The 8,883-nt window shown below is 39.5% G+C and overlaps 1 long non-coding RNA gene across 1 annotated transcript; it reads right to left on the bottom strand.

Moving 5' to 3' along the window:
- Positions 1–7,957: 7,957 nt before the first annotated feature.
- LOC111825557 lies at positions 7,958–8,867 on the bottom strand. Its single transcript, XR_002828747.1, has 2 exons — positions 8,314–8,867; positions 7,958–8,193 (listed from the first exon to the last, which is right to left on the bottom strand). It is a non-coding gene; the product is annotated as an uncharacterized LOC111825557 (long non-coding RNA).
- Between the last annotated feature and the right edge of the window lie 16 nt (positions 8,868–8,883).

Here is an 8,883-nt window from a genome sequence, read left to right as displayed (position 1 = left end):
TTGCTTCACAGCAGCTTGCATTGCTTCACAGCTGGCACCTCCAAACCCAATCAAAGAAGAGGAATCTGCAGATCTCTCCTTAGCTCCTGCTGGGTAGCCTCAGGCAGAGGCTAAATTAGCACCTCCTTAGAGATCCAAGAGCCAGTGTACCCAGTAGTCAGAGTGGGACCATCCAGATTACAACTCCTCAGATCCATAAGGGACACACTCAGGGGGCAGACTCAGTGAGCACCAAAGCCCCACTGAAGCAAGTCTTGCCCCAGAAGGGTGTCTCCAGCACAGAAGTTCTCCCACTGCAAACACAGCTGATTCTCACAGCCAATTGGCCTGGAGGGCAACTCCTCCCAGAGATACCTACAACAATCAAGGCTTAACTACAACAAGACTGTGCACACAGCCCACAAAGGGGTGCACCAAGAGTGTCCACCTCAGGTAATTGGGGAGGCTGAGCCACTGGGCCCTATAGGTCACCTAGCACAGAAAGCCACTCTATCAACACAGGGAAGCATAAAAAATGCGGAGACAAAGAAACAGGTCACAAAAGACAGAAATGGAGGAAAGAAAACTACTGGATATAGAGTTCAAAACCACACTTATAAGGTTTTTCAAGAATTTTCTAGAAACCGCCGATGAATTTAGTAAGACCCTCAATAAGTCTAGTGAAACTGCCGATAAATTTAGTGAGACCCTCAAGAAATCTAATGATACCCTCGAGGTTATGAAAAAGGACCAACTAGAAATTAAACATACACTGACTGAAATAAATATTATACAAAGTTCCAACAGCAGACTAGAGGATTGCAAGAATCAAGTCAAAGTTTTGAAATACGAAGAAGCAAAAAAACACCCAACCAGAAAAGCAAAAAGAAAAAAGAATCCAAAAATATGAAGATAGTGTAAGGAGCCTCTGGGACAACTTCAAGCGTACCAACATCCGAATTATGGGGGTGCCAGAAGAAGAGAGAGAGCAAGATATTGAAAACCTATTTGAAGAAATAATGTCAGAAAACTTCCCCTACCTGGTGAAAGAAATAGACTTACAAGTCCAGGAAGCACAGAGAACCCCAAACAAAAGGAATCCAAAGAGGACCACACCAAGACACATCATAATTAAAATGCCAAGAGCAAAAGACAAAGAGAGCCCTGGCCAGCTTGGCTCAGTGGATAGAGCGTCAGCCTGCAGACTGAAGGGTCTCAGTTTCTATTCCGGCCAAGGGCACATACCTGGGTTGCAGGCTCGATCCCCAGTAGGGGGCGTGCAGGAGGCAGCCCATCAATGATTCTCTCTCATCATTGATGTTTCTATCTCTCTCTCCTCCCTTCCTCTCTGAAATCAATAAAGAAATATATTTAAAAAGACAAAGAGAGAATCTTAAAAGCAGCAAGAGAAAAAAAGTCAGTTACCTACAAGGGAGTACCCATATGACTGTCAGCTGATTTCTCAACAGAAACTATGCAGCCCAGAAGGGAGTGGCAAGAAATATTCAAAGTGATGAATAGCAAGAACTTACAACCAAGATTACTCTACCCAGCAAAGCTATCATTCAGAATTGAAGGTCAGATAAAGAGCTTCATAGATAAGAAAAAGCTAAAGGAGTTCATCACCACCAAACCAGTATTATATGAAATGCTGAAAGGTATCCTTTAAGAAGAGGAAGAAGAAGAAAAAGGTAAAGATACAAATTATGAACAACAAATACACATCTATCAACAAGTGAATCTAAAAATCAAGTGAATAAATAATCTGATGAACAGAATTAACTGGTGAATATAATAGAATCAGGGGCATAGAAAGTGAGTGGACTGACTACTCTTGGCGGGGGGAAGGGGTGTGGGGGTGCGGGAAGAGACTGAACAAAAATTGTACACCTATGAATGAGGACAGTGGGGGAGGGGGGTAAGGGCAGAGGGTGGGGTGGGAACCGGGTGGAGGGGAACTATGGGGGGAAAAAAGAGGAACAACTGTAATAATCTGAACAATAAAGATTTAATTAAAAAAAATGTTCATAGCAGCATTGTTAATAATTACCAAAAAAGTAAAACCAACAAAATATCCATCAATTGATTATTGAGAAAGCAAAATATGATATAGGCATTTAAAGGAGTATTATTTGGCAATAAAAAGGAATAAAGTAATGATACATGCTACAACATGAATTAACTTTGAAAACATTATGTGAAGTGAAAGAAGCCAGACATAAAAGGCCACATATTCTATGATTCCATTGATATGAAATGCCTAGAATATGCAAATCCATAGAGACAGAAAGTAGGTTTATTGTTTCCAGGGCCAAGGGGAAGGGAGGAAGGAAGAGTGACTGCTAATGGGGATGGGCTTTTGGGGACAGGGGGTAATAAAAATGTTCTGTAATTAGATTGTGTTGATGGCTGCACAACCGTGTGAGCATACTGGAAAACAGTGAATTGCACACTTTAAATGGGTGGATTGTATGGTATGTGAATTATATAACAATAAAGCTGTTAAGAAAATAATTATTAAAATATATAAACACTAAAAAAAAAATAAGGCTTCTAGTACATTTGTAATTGCTCTGGGACTCAGTTATTTTTTTCTTATCTATGAAAATGGTAAAAATGACTCCCAATGGTAACTCTCTAGCCACTGTCATTCACCAGACATAGCTCCCCTGAAAAACCTTGAATTATTATTCATAGATCATAGCTCCTATCCTTCTAGTTCATTTGTGTATATATCTTGTATAAATATCTTCCAGGAAGCAAGAGTCTTTCTAATGGTGTCAGCCTTTTAATTCATTACTCCTATCACTTCTTTCTACCTACAAGAGCCTCTTCTAGACTATGCTTTCTTCTTATCCAACTGAAATTCTATCATTCATTATCCCAATCACTCCCATTACTTCCTTATTCCTCTCTTCCTCAAAATCTCTTACTTAACAAATCCAACCATGGAAGAACACAATCGCCTGCCTTCTCTGTGCCTGCCGACACCTTTGTGTTACAGGAAATAACCACACACGTAGATGGGCAGACTGAAGTCATGATCTCCAACCTCTCAAATTGTTGAGCAACCCCGACACTTCTTCTGTAACACTTTTCTCTCCAATCTCAGTTAGGACTATTTCATACCTTTTCATCATGCCCCTTTCACTTTATGTTAAAATCTTGCTTTACAGGGAAATAAGAGCTCTCAGCTGGGAATACCATCACCCTCTAGTGTCCTTTTCTACAAACTCATCTTCTTCTACTTGCCCTTTCTTCTTTTTGCCTACCTCAAAAAAAACAAACAAACAAAAAAAAAACAAAAACAAACAACAGAACTAAACAAGAAAGGAAGGAAAAGATAATGTTAGAAATAAAGACAAAGAAGGAGATAGAGGTAGATAGATGCATGATAGATAAATGAAGGGAAGAGAAGAGAAGACAGAAAAAAAGAAAAGGGAAAGGAGAAAAAAGGAATGGCCATACTTTTTTTCAAAGGCCAAACCATCTATCGCATGCTCTGAAGCTTCCTCCTTCTCACCTTGACAAGTATTTTGCCCATTTAGTTTTCCTCACTTTCTTCTACATTTTTAATCTTCTTTCCTTATTGCATCATAACTCTGTTTACAAATATTATTTATTCTCATCCGAAAGTAGAAAACAAAATACTCTCTTGATTCTGCATTTGCTGCTAGCCATTATCTTATTTGATTTTTAATAGCCAAATGTCTTTAAGTTCTACTTCCAAGTTCTTATTTACCATTGACCCTTCAAACATTTCAATCTGGCTTCTGCTGAAATTACTGTTAAGGCCATCAATTCTCTCCATGATGGCACATATAGTGGCTCTTTATTTTATTTTATGTTCTTCAATTTACTGATGAGTCTATAAGAGATGGCACTGTTCCTATCTCCCTTTGTAAAAAACTCTCATGTATGACATCTCTTTCTCTTGGTTTTTATCTCATCTCTCTAGCTGCTACTTTTTCATCCCTCTTCCTCACTTTCAAACCACCACTTGCTAAATTTATTCTCTATGTTTACTCTCTATTTAGATGTTCTCATTCATTTCCATGGCCTTCAATACCATTTATGTGCCAACAGTTCCCAAATTCCTACCTATATCGTTGCATGTTCTTCCAAACTTCAGTCACCTATATCTAATTGATTATATCTCCATTTGGATGTCTCATAGGCAAGTCAAACTTAACATTTTTAAAACTGAAAAATTTCACTTCATTTCTCCACTTTCTTTTCTGTAATATATCTCTTCCTCTAAATCTTTCCCATCTCAACAAATGACACCATGTCCGCTCATTGGCTAAAGGAAAAAAGTAGAAGTCATCCAATCACCAGCAAATCTTGTTGAATGTACTTACAAAATATATCTTGAATCTATCCACTTCTTTCTACATTAGTTCACATTGCCAGTATTCTCTTGCCTGCCTTATTGACGCACCCTCTTATCTGGTTTCTCTGCTTTCTTTGGTAATACCTTGCAACCTGTTCTCCATATAAGAGCAAGAGTAATTTTTAAAACATAAACTGACCACATAACTCCTTTACTTAAAACCATCTAATGGCTTGATGCTGATGCATTTGTCTATTGGAGAGTGGGAAAAAAATTTTCCCCCAAGTCAGCCTGTTCTTTTTGTATCTCACACATTTACTGGATTTCGAAGGAAGTGATATGAAGAAAAATCAAATATAACCCTTGGGAGGTAATAATGAACCAAATTTGTTGAGATTTATATTACCAGCTGGGTTAGTATAGTTTTTTAAAAATTTAGAGAGAGACAAAGGGAAAGGGAGAAACATCAATCGGCAGCCTCCTGCTCACCCACTAATGGGGATATAACAGCAATTGGGACATGTGGCTCATGGGAATGGAACTTTGCAACCTCCTGGTGCATGGGAAGACCCTCAACCAACTGGCCTGGCTAATGTAGCTTTTGTTTTTTTAATCCTCACCCTAGAATATTTTTTCATTGATTTTAGAGAGAGAGGTAGAGAGAGGGAAAGACAGAAACATTGATGTGAGAACAACATTGATTGGTTGCCTCCTGCATGAACCCCAATCAGGGCCTGGACCAGGGAGGAGCCTGCAACCAAGGTATGTGCCTGGAATCAAACTGGGACACTTTGGTCCACAGGCCGACGCTCTATCCACTGAGCAAAACTGGCTAGAGCTTAATTACATGTTGGAAACATTATTTCCACCATAGCTGGTTTCTCTTAGCTCGTCTAGCTCACTTTTCTGTTCTAGATTATTCCGCCTTAATGTTTTGTCCCTCCTCTACTCCCACATTCTTATCCTTATTATGTCTTTTTTATTCCATTGGTACTGTGCAATACTAAGGCTAGATCTAATTAGAAAAAAAGGAATAACAGTAGCAAAAGCGAGGATATAGGGAGTTTTCTTCCCACTTTGCACATTTAGGGAAAGGAGGATTAATGAAAAATATGCTGATTGTTATCTGCCTTCCTTTGACCTACCAAGGTACCAAGTTTGTTCCCCATGTATTATGCTTTACAGCAAGCATGTCAAACTCAAAGGCTAACACAGGCCAAATAAACGAGATTTAAGTTTATGTGGGCAGCAAAAAAAAAAATAAAAGCTTCAATCTTCATAGAAATGTAGGTTTATTTCGATAGAGACATGCTGACTACAAAGGGCTGAAATAAATGAGTAATCGTTAACATAATAGAACATTTTAATAAAAATTTAATATTTTTTCTTGAACATTAACTTACCAGACACTGAATAACTGCACAAATTAATAAGCGTATCGCAAATAAGCCTATTTTTCTTGTTCTCCGAAAGCGAACTATTTCCTGTTGCGCACACCAAGCAAGTCAGTCTAAGACTAATGACGTGGCAATCGGCTGCTAAAATATTCGCTGCTAGTATTAGTGGAGAGAAATGGTGTGCCTGTGCGGAAGGCGCATAAGGGAAATGAATGCAGCACGATTATAGTAATCAGTCATTAGCGAACGTTTATATTGTAAAAATTAAGTTACAAAATTTTTATTAAAACATTTCTTACATACCGTTATATTGGCTGGGCTGCAAAAAATATTCATTGTGGGCCGCATGCAGCCCACGGGCCAAGAGTTTGACATGCTTGCTTTATAGCATTGGCATAAGAGAAATTAATTAGTTGTGCTACTTCCAGAATGCCTATTTTATCTGAACCTAAAAGATTTTTACAGTAGCTAAAAAAACAGCAGAAATACCTTTAAATCCTTCATCGAGGAGGAATTCAACATCCCTCATACTCTACAGCAGTGGTTCTCAACCTTGGCTGCACATTAGAATCACCTGGGAATCTTTTTAAAATCCTGATTTCTGGGCCTCATCCTCCGGAAATTCTGTTTCTTTGTTACTAATGTTGTGGCCCTACCCCATAACAAAGAAACAGAATTTCCGGAGGATGGGGCCCAGAAATCAGGATTTTAAAAAGATTCCCAGGTGATTCTAATGTGCAGCCAAGGTTGAGAACCACTGCTCTACAGGGATTCTATCATCTTCCTGATGATGAAGGAAGAAAGATTTGGCATGTGTTGCTTATATGTGACTATTGGTATGTCCAAAGGCAGGTGAATACCTTAAGGTAAATTTCCTCACAATATATGCCATACTATCCAATCTCAAAGGCTAGTTCAATTCTAGTCCCACTTCAAAGTTGTAGCCTATCCATACCTCTTTGAGCCATATGAGTTTCTAGCATAAAAAATCATCCTTTATTCTGGAACCATCTGTGACTCTCATTTACCTCTGTCTCCTCATCCAGCCAACACATACTTGCATCTCTAGGTCAAACTGGCTTCTCAAGATTCTTCCAGCTGGGAATAATTTGCAGTTTGACTGAAGTTGTTGCTGGGACTCTGGACTTGAAATTCTAGCATTGGAGTGGCTATTAGGCTAGGTCTCAAGTTTTGGGACTGAGTTAGCTAAGCTAACACATGCCTAATGCTCTGGCAGACCAGAATTTCTTTCACATTTCATTTTCCTTTCCTCACCATTCTTCCTAAATCAGGTTTGTACAGCTTGCACCATTGGACTTGTAGATAAGAAAAAGTCATTCTACAAAAAGGGCAGTAGGGTCAGTTGCAGCTGCCTCTTTTTAAGTTTTGGAATTCCCATAGGAATTAGTCACATATACGCATGTCTTAACAGGTTATTTTTGAATTTTTGAAAAATGCACAGGGCAAGGTGAACACAGATTTAGGAACAAAACAGATAACTACTGTTAATGGATGCTACTATTTCTCATGGGGTTATTTTAACTCTTTACTAGAGAAGAATACTGTAGTGAAGATTTTGATTAGTTGTTCCTCTTTCATACTAAGAAAAATAATTTTTATCTTTTCTTACTTTCTTATACTGGGGAATTTGGGTGGTAAGATAAGGAATATGTTTTCAAGTTTTAGTCATATTTCTGGTTATTCCAGTTATTCCACATGCTCTGGTTTCACAATTCAAAAATATTGAAGTGATTCAGAGATAAGACAACAGTGGGGCCTGATCCAGGGTATAACCGACATCAAATTCCTGAATTAAACGAAGGTAGTTCTAAATAAAATACACTCTTCCATTCCAGAAATGTTAGTGGCAACTCTTAATTCAACCAGCGAATGGAAAATGGTTTATATTTATTCCTTTGAACAGCTCATAAAGTCCAGAGAACTACATGAGATCTTTTAGATACCTTGAAGATCAACTTTAGATTTTCTTAACTGTTGCACAATATCACATTCCAAGTACCATGACTTGGGAACTGGGAGTCTTGGAGAGAGTTTAAAGTGCCACAATGATTGCTAATAACCTTGACAAGCTGTAGAAATGGGCAGATGATTACAGGATGAATTTAATAGAAATTCAGAGTAATTTCGAGGAAGAGAAAAATAAAACACTATCAATACAAGGGAAAAGGCTTGACTTTGTGGGGAAAATGTAGGAATCAGAAAGCCACAAGTAAAACATGAATTAGCCTCATAATACAGTTGCTGTATTATTTTTATTAATAAAAACAAATATTTGCAGAATACAAGTGAAAATATTGGATTTTTGTAAAAGGCAGTGAATCCCTAGCTATTTATATAATTATTTATTAAGCACCCACCATATTCTAAACAGATGAGATCCCTACCTTCACGGAGCTTGCTAAATACTGTCTTTGGTTTGTATTCGGTAGTCACAAATTCGAGTAGAGCAAATACTGTGAGCTCCTTGAGGCAGGGATACAATTTACATTTTAGATCCAACTCCAGGTCTAGAACAGCAATCAACTTAGGTTAAGGGATAAAAATAGGCCCTAAAAGTTGAAAAAAAGGAAACAATTGTCTGACCTTCAAATATGTCGATCAAAATCTGCAGGTACTTGCGAACCTATCACATGCACAACAGTTCCCAACACAAGGATGACTCGTGTATTAAGAGGAATGGTGGGAATGGATTCAAGTTTTCAAACTGCACAACGTGAAAACTGTGGATATTCTGATCGGGTGGACAGCCATCCTCCTCACCTTTATTTTATTTTTTTTCTTTTTAGCCTAAATACAACGCGCTTCAGCAGAAGCCACAGGGGTGGGAGGCATCTCTAAGGCTGGTAGCACAGACACATCAGCTCGCACAACGCCGAGCTCGCCCGGGCAGCTCGGTCGGCGCAGCGGACCGGCTCCCACCCGCGGCTTCCCGGCGCCCGGAGTCTCGGAGCGGACGCGGCGTCCCCCAGAGGAAAGACAGGGCGCCGCAGACGCCCCCCCGGGAGGAGCCGCCGCCCCCCCGCCTCGCCTCCAAGTCCCGTTCGTCTTGGGCTCCCCCGACCATTCGGGATGGCGCTCCAGAGAGGCCGGTGCGGCGCGGGTTAACACACCAGGTGTTCCCACCGCCCACCGCCTCGACCCGCCCACCCCCTG

Source organism: Myotis lucifugus, unplaced genomic scaffold (genome assembly GCF_000147115.1).
Source record: "Myotis lucifugus unplaced genomic scaffold, Myoluc2.0 scaffold_32, whole genome shotgun sequence".
NCBI lineage: Eukaryota > Metazoa > Chordata > Mammalia > Chiroptera > Vespertilionidae > Myotis > Myotis lucifugus.
Note: the sequence above shows the minus strand (reverse complement) of the source record. Positions and strands in the feature narration are given on the sequence as shown.